This window comes from Ictidomys tridecemlineatus, chromosome X, assembly GCF_052094955.1.
Source record: "Ictidomys tridecemlineatus isolate mIctTri1 chromosome X, mIctTri1.hap1, whole genome shotgun sequence".
In the NCBI taxonomy this organism is placed as follows: Eukaryota; Metazoa; Chordata; class Mammalia; order Rodentia; family Sciuridae; genus Ictidomys; species Ictidomys tridecemlineatus.
The window spans coordinates 117990420-117998920 of NC_135493.1; the positions used below are offsets into that span (position 1 = coordinate 117990420).

General features: G+C 42.3%; 1 protein-coding gene across 5 annotated transcripts in view; it reads right to left on the bottom strand.

The window, feature by feature from the left end:
- Positions 1-8004, bottom strand: part of Rab9a (RAB9A, member RAS oncogene family) — a 21436-nt gene extending 13432 nt beyond the window's left edge. For all 5 annotated transcript variants that reach the window (XM_040288520.2, XM_040288611.2, XM_005315973.4 and 2 more), the window contains exon 1: positions 7819-8004. The gene's annotated coding sequence lies outside the window, so the exon portion shown is untranslated. The remainder of the gene's footprint in view (positions 1-7818) is intronic.
- Between the last annotated feature and the right edge of the window lie 497 nt (positions 8005-8501).

Below are 8501 nucleotides of genomic sequence, written 5' to 3' on the forward strand. Positions count from 1 at the left end.
GAAAACAATTTTTCAAGTCTCTGGTTGTACACAAAGTAGATTCATACCATTCGTGTCTTCATACATGTATGGATATGGAAACACTAGTTTTGATACTTCTCTTCAAGTTAGATAAGAAAGCAGGTGTCTGTAATTTAGAGCAGACAAAGATAAGAAGCTGGAGAACTTTTATACAAACCCTGGGAAGAGCCAGTACACAAACACTGTCCACCAGGCCCCAAGACACAGCAAAGAACTTCACAGCTGGAGAAGTCAAGTAAAAAGAGTAGGAATTTCCCAAAAAGGTTAAAAAAAAAAAAAAAAAGGAAGGAAGGGAGGGAGGAAGAAGGGGGGAGGGAATAGTAGCTATATGTCCTATATGTTTGGCATATAGGACTCAACTAGAGTAGAGGCTCCCAAATACCATCTTGCAGGGAAGTTGTCACCAGCTCAAGGAAATGCTGTAGGTAACTCTTCACAAAGGTCAGTTTATCTGATATAACTGTCACTTCTCTGTCAATGACATCTCAGTTTGCCACTACTAAGGTGTTGAAATTGACTTTTCTCTCTCTCTCTCACACACACACACACCCTTTCCCAGCCAAGACTTAACACTGCCATCACTACTATCCATCTCTCCATTTGCCCGCCCCCATCACCAGATTAACCCTGTACACAGACTCCCAATCCCTCCATTACCCAGAATATCAGCAAGCCATTGAAGAATGCCTATTGGCCAATCCAGTGACTTCTGGTTCCTCACCTGAGTGCCCTAAAGCACACATAACCCTAAAGTGATTTGACCAGTTTCTCCACCTGAGGCCCAGCTAATACACATTGAATTCTCTCAGGATGTACATGACATCAAATCTCAGAAGGCAAATCAAGTACCGACTAGGGAAGTGTTTAGTATAGTAGCATGCATCTAGCCAGAGGCACAGGAGATATCCTCAAGTCTTGGCTAGAACTCACTATCTGTTACTACTCTATTAGGTCAAACAGTCTGGCAAGTGACCCTATTTAATGGGCCATAAAACTACTCTGACAATAGCTTCTGCTTTCTTTCCTCCTGTCTCCTTAGCTTTCTTCAACCGGATGGTTCCTTTTCCTAACAGGCTCTTTTTTTTTTTTTTTTTAGATGATACTGTAGTTAAAATTTTTATGTGTAAAAATTTATCCAAAAGGGTTGAAAGAGACATGAATTGTATTACTGTTCATTTTTTTATTGGTTGTTCAAAACATTACAAAGCTCGTGACATATCATCTTCCATACATTTGATTCAAGTGGGTTATGAACTCCCATTTTTTACCCCAAATACAAGTTGCAGAATGACATTGGTTACACATCCACATTTTTACATAATACCATATTAGTGACTGTTGTATTCTGCTACCTTTCCTATCCCCTACTATCCCCCCTCCCCTTCCCTCTCATCTTCCCTCTCTACCCCATCTGCTGTTGTTTAATTCTCTCCCTTGTTTTTTTCCCCTTTCCCCTCACAAACTCTTATATGTTAATTTTGTGTAACAATGAGGGTCTCCTTCCATTTCCATAGTTTCCCTTCTCTCTCCCTTTCTCTCCCCCAACTCGTTTCTGTTTAATGTTAATCTTCTTCTCATGCTCTTCTTCCCTGTTCTGATCTTAGTTGCTCTCTTTATATCAAAGAAGACATTTGGCATTTGTTTTTTAAGGATTGGCTAGCTTCACTTAGCATAATCTGCTCTAATGCCATCCATTTCCCTGCAAAATCCATGATTTTGTTGTTTTTTACTGTTCATTTTTGTTTATTTTTGGTATTTAGCTTGACTTGATTTCTCCTTTGGTTGGCTTTTTCTTTATTGTAGTTCTTCCCTTTGATTTTCATTGCTGTTTTTCATTTCCTCCTCGTGGAGTATTTTGCCAAGTATCCAGGCTCTCAAAGCTAGGATATCCTGGAACAACATATACCAAGCTCTAAAAGATAATGGATGCCAACCAAGAATCTAGCAAAATTAAGCTTCAAATTTGATGATGAAATAAAAGCCTTCCATGACAAATAAAAGCTGAAAGAATTTACAGCAAGAAAGACTGCACTACAGAACATACTTGGCAAGATACTCCCAACAGGCTCTTAATGAAGGTATTTTGCAAGGTTAAAGTCCATATGTCTTCTCATATACAACTTCCTGGGCTATAAAACACACTGATTCCTAAAGTCCACCTCCACCCTCTCACACCCTGGGGCCAGGCAAGAATTTCCAATCCCCTTTAGACACAGGAAGGGTGGTGTGGAGAATTAAAACCCAATCCCCTTGAGAATATGTTCATCTGGTACCCTAATGGTAGTTCAATTTAACACATTTAAAACCATGTTAATTGTTTTCCTCACTTTCAAAATCTCTCTTCAGTCTTATCCACATGATTTGTTGATATAAGAAATGTGTCCACTTTCTTTCTAATATTGCTCAAATAATATTAGCATCCGCCTACTTCCCCAAACTGCACCATTAGCACTGGGAAAAATTGAGGATCTTGGGGCTGGAGCTGTAGCTCAGTGGTAGAGCACTTGCCTAGCATGTGTGAGGCACTGGGTTTGATCCCTGGCACCACATAAAAAATAATAAAATATTGTGTCCATCTACAATTAAAAAAAAATGAGGATCCAAAGGAAAAGCTTACAGACACAGGAAGGGTGGTGTGGAGAATTAAAACCCAATTTTGATATCTTATTTCCTTACTACTAAACCTTGGAAAATGCCAACTTCTAATCATGTGATTCCCAAACTGTGTGCTAATGTGCCCTAAAACATCATGGCAAATTCATAGGGGCAGGGCAGGTTATTTTAAATTTCTAAGGAAAACAAAGAGATACTTGAGACTTGCAAGACACCTTCTGAAGAGAGTTCACAATTTCAACACTAGATTGCACACATTCCTTTTGATGACATCATCTTTGTGAAGCTGGATTTCCCAGAACTGCTGTGACATGAATCAAGTATTGTACAAAAATTAGAGTGGATTATGAGAGTGGCAGCTGTTTGCTCCAAAACAACTATTTTCAAAAATGTATTTAAGAACCCTGGAATTCATTCCGGAGAAACACTCTGCATTCATCAATGTATGTGGTCCTAAGAAACAATCAGGTGTTCTGACTTCCAACTGCATTATGTATGTATTTTCAAGTATGTTTACCTAATCAAATACACAAATGTGAAAACACAAGACTGGAGCAGTCACACAGCTACAAACAGCAGCCCAGTGATTTCTAACTTTTTTTTCTGGCAGTGCTGGGGATCAAACCAAGGCCTTGGACTCATGCTACTTAAGCACTCTACCACTGAGCTACACCCCCCGCTCTGATTTGCAATTTTTCTGAACCAGTTAGAATCATTAAACACTCCTGTTAAGAGTTCTACATAGCAAGTTCTAGAAACAAACCTGTTTCCAGGCTTCTCTTGAGAACTCAGTCACTTTTTTTTTTTTTTGAGAACTAACCTGGAAGTTACCTTAGTGTCTGTACCCAAAAATCTAATTCAATTCAAAAGAACTTGGAATTAAAAGGGTTCAGCTCTTTTATACAGTTCCACCATCCTTCACACTTGGATAAAGAATATGGTAATAGAATGAATGCATAGAGTTGTTCTGTACTCTTTCTCTCTTCCCTATCGAACAACGGCACACATTTGTAATGCATCGGGCCCAAGACAAAAGTCTGTGTCTACAGAAAGCAAAGCCTGGGCTGCCTGATTCACTTCTGTTTTTTTCCAAACACAATCCACCCTCCACCCCACATGGATATAGCTCTTACCCAGCTTACATTCACTTAACTAAATCTAGTTGTCTGTTCATGACAAGCAACAGCATTTGAAAGCCCAAACTCATCATGATCAAAAATTAACAAAAAGGAATGGAAAAATCTAGAATGTGGAAATACCAGAGCACAACTTCACAACATGTATAGTATTAAGAGTCACACTGGGAAACAGATTTCTCCTTCAAGTTATCTAACCAGCCCAGGCTCCCTGGCAAAGTAGACCTGGGACTGCCTCCCTCACCTCCTCTCTACCCACACACCTAGGTGGCTCCAGGTCTCCTCCCTCAGGTTTGCATCAGAACTTCCTTCCAAACTCCCTAAGGCATTTGTGAGTTCACCTCCCCCAACCCTGCAATCCTTAATAAATGGTCTCCATTGATGACCTACTTAGTCAGGAGCCCTGTTTTTTTAATGCTTAGTTTTTTGACTAACAAATTTATTATGTAGATAGCTTTCAAGTTAAATGCATAGCTCAAACACACACAACTTCTAATTGGTTTATTTCCTCCTGCTGCTTAACCAACATATTCCCTGGGGCAGGATTACATGGAAGTTAATAATTTGCTGTCTCTACTTGGTGTCATATAATCTCAGAGATTATGAAGTACAACCATCTCATTTTACAAAGAAAGAACTGCAGTGACCTAACTTGGCCAGAGAAGCAAGACAACTACTGATCAAGCAAGATTCCTCTGGCAAAAATTTACCTTGACCCTTTCCAGGAAAAAAAAAAAAAAACATTTTGTTAAATCAAATGTGACAGCAATCCTTCTCAGGTGTGTAATTCAGTGCACCTCCCCACCCCCAACCCATAGCAGACAACTCCTGATGAGAGGCAGAGAAACCTATTTGTTAGCAAAAAAACACACTGTGTGATGGCCTGAGTCAAAAACCAAATATAGAAACAAAAAGATGCCACACTGACTATGTGAAGTGTGAAGCTAGGGATACCTAAAATGAGATCTCTTTTTGACTGCTCTTCTCAACCACTCCCAAAATTCACTTAACAGTTACAAGTGCCACCAGAATGAAGCAGTACATATTGAAAGGCCTGTGAGTAGGCATGGGGGGAAAAAAAACAGGTTGGGAAAAAAACACCAGCAAGAAATTAAACAATTGCTACTTTTAAAATTTTTATTATTTATTTATTGATTTCAAAGATAAAATGCACACACAAATATTGACTACTGGGGCTAAATTTAAGGAAAAATTTTGCATTTAATAAGAAAGGTTTCTCAATTTGATTCTTGTAAATACTTACACGTGATCAACTGTACAAAGGTATAAAGAACACATCAACTTTCCCCTATTTTGTCTAAGTGTGCCCACAGTAAATACCACGACACAGGTACTTCGGTGCTGGGTGTGGAGTGGTTCTGTTTTTTTAATGAACACCTGAATAGCCCCAGAAATAAATTCTCTACTAGAATGATGCCAAAACCTGATCCTGATTGAAAGCAAAACTACCTTTCTCACCAGCACCTTTGTATCAGTGCCCCCATGGGTTGCTTGGATAATGTGGACAACTGGAAACTAAACTCACCAAGTCCACTTCAATGCTTCTCCAGTTGTTTTGGTCGTGTCTCCCTTATAACAAAACATAGTTTCTGTTACCAGAAATTCTTTGCTCACTCCTTCATCTTTCAAATATATGACTCTTAGTCAAGAGAATTTTCCCCAGCTTGCTTTAAAATAATGAGGATCCTATCCTTAGTAGGAAAATTACCTTATATTTTAAGAACTACAGAAGTAGAGAAATAGGAGCCTACAGTTGCAGACCGTTCTAAAGCAGGATTTTTCAGTCCCAGCACTTTAGCAAACATTTTGGGCCAAACAACTTTCTTTGGGTGCTGTCTATAAGCTATCTCTGGCTTCTATCCAATAGATTACAGCAGTACCTCTCTGGCCCCCAGGTGTGAACTCCAGACATCAACAAAATGGCCCCCAGTTGAGAACTACTACTATAAATCACACAGACCTGATTTGAAAATCAACTCTGCATCCTCACCACTTGTATTACTTGGGGGAAAAAGACCTGATCTTCCAATTGTCCAGAAAATTCCTCATCTATAATGTAGAGCAATTGCTGTAGAAATACTATGAGAGTGAAATGCAATGATGCATGCTCAGGATTTACATGCACAGAACACGCAGTGCCAGAGTGGGTTACCAATAAAAATAGTATGAAATGAGAGGTCAAAAAATTAATTGCTAGAACCAAAGAAACTTATATTTAGCCCTCCAGAGTACTGTAGTCTAGGTGGAAGTAGTCCAGATAAAGAAACAAAAAGAGGAGAGGCTGGAAAAAAGGGACTAGTATTTCTCTGGTCTCCAAGAATCTAGATAGTTCTACTTAGTTTCTGGCCGTCTACTCTAACCTCCAAAATAATGAACAACAACAAAAAAATCTCCAAATCACAAAAGTCTCCAAAATAAATATGTCCCCAAACCCAAAACATTTTAATATAAAGAAGACGACTTACCGCAATGTACAAAACGCACTGAAAGTACCAGAAAACCATACCACTGTTAGATAACGGGATTCTAAATAAAATACTAAAAGTTCTACATAGATAGTGATAACTTCAACATAAACTTCTAAAAAAGAGAAACTAAGGCCGGCATGGAAGCTCACGCCTCTAATTCCAGCAACTCGCGAGGCTGAGGCGCGATGATAGCAAGTTCGAGGCCGCCTCAGCAACTTTAGCCAAATCCTGTCTCAAAATAAAAAACATAAAAGGGACCAGGGGTGTAGCTTGGTGGCTGAGCATCCCTGGGCGAGGGAAGGAGAAAGAAAGAAAAGAAAGAGAAGGGAGGGAGGGAGGGAGGCGGGAGAACAGAAGAGGGGAGGGGGAAGAGGGGAGGGGGAAGAGGGGAGGGGGAAGAGGGGAGGGGGAAGAGGGGAGGGGAAAGAGGGAAGAGGGGAGAGGGGAGGGGGAGAGGGGAGGGGGAGAGGGGAGGGGGAGAGGGGAGGGGGAGAGGGGAGGGGGAGAGGGGAGGGGGAGGGAGGGGGAGAGAGCGGGGGAGGGGAAAAAGCGAGGCGAAGAGAAAGAAACTAAAAGCAGGCTTCTCAAAAGTTCCTAAATGGACAGTTCTGGGTTTCCTTTCACTCTAGTTTTGTCCCACTGGTCAGTCTCTGAGATTACAGGCAAAATAGGGATTTTCCATTACAGTAGCGCCAGGGAGGAAAAAACAAAGTTGTAAACAACAAAATAAAAAACAAATTCTGTCCATAGATTTTATGAGGGCTTTGAAAGACTATGAAAAGACTGTGGTCACGTGCCAATTTGTAAAGTTGCAGAAAAGTTATTCCTCAAAAGAACTGTGGTCACGGGATGTGTCCTCACTTAAAAAAGCACCAACTACTTGGTCAGCACCTAAAACTCTCATCTTACCTTTTTACTTACTAAGGTGGAAAAACAAAGAAAGGATCGCTATTGTGAAACCTTAGCCAGTATCTGAATCAGATAATGCCCCAAACCGCCTGCAGCCCCTAGCAGTGGCTTTACATTCTAAGCTTCTCACCTGCGTGGTCAGAAGACTGAGCACACGTTCAGCTAGGTAGGATGTCAGAGGTCGCCAAAATCAAATAGAGTGAGTGCCTTTGCTTTCCCTGCAGTGATCATTAGGGCATAGGGTTTGGTCTGGGCGATGTGGGTGTGCGTCCTGGTGTGGTTAGGGACAAAGCTATTGCGTATATGTGTACCCAGGTGAGTGCATTTATTTGTCGACGTCTTTCCATCCCCCTCTTCCCAAGCTGAGTTTTTGTCTCTCTCCCTGGTATCTGAGCGTGCATCTGTGCGTGGGGGTGGGTTGGGGAACCCGTCTTTCCGCCTGCGTTAGTCAGTGGGACTTACTCTTAAGACAAGCTGTCCCCTCTCTCAAAGAGGGCAGTGACCCGCGCTGGCCCTGAGCACAGATGCTCCAGGTGCCCCAGGCCAGAGCCGTGCTCAAGGCCAGAGAAGCGCCCTTCAGCCCTTGACGCCCGCGCTCCGCGACTCAAGCCCCCGCCCGCCCTCAAGGGAACGTCCCGAATCCAGCTCACCTTGCGACCACACGGAGAACACCCTGGGAGCTCAAAGCCGGCTCGCCTGGATGCAAGGAAGGCAGAAAGAGGGTCGAGGTCTAAGCGGGCAAGAGGCGGCAGCAGCAGCAGTGCTACCCGACTCCAGCTCCAGAGGCTCGGTCCAGGGCGGAGGGAAAAACATGGCGACCGGCCGGGGCGGGGCCCAAGGAGGCGGGGCGGGGCCTGGGGCAGGCTGGGCGGGGCTCCGGGAAATGGGCCCGGAAGGCGGGGTCCGCGACCAGACTCTGGCAGCCGGCCCGGAGAAAGGAGGGTCCTGGTAGTGGAGAGTCGTCCCCCATCCCCCACACCACTTTCTTTGCTAAGTCGTAGCTTACCTGCGTGTAGACTGCTTCTCGTGTCCTTCCGCCTGCGTTCTAGAGCCTGCCAGCATGAAATAATAGTTATTTTTGAAAGTTTGGGTAAAGTAAAATAAACAGAGTGCATGAGCCAGTCACAGGATGTTATAACAGTGATAAAAAAAGAATGTGCAAGCGAACAAAGAACAAACAGGTAGATGAGAAATGAATACAGTTGTGATACTGTGGAATAAAAAATTGTCTAATTCACGTTTAAAATTTTTAGTTGAGTCTCGTTAAAGTACTACCTCTATCATCTCTGAGTATGAAATAATAGTAGCAAAAAGTGGCATTGGAGAAGCTTGT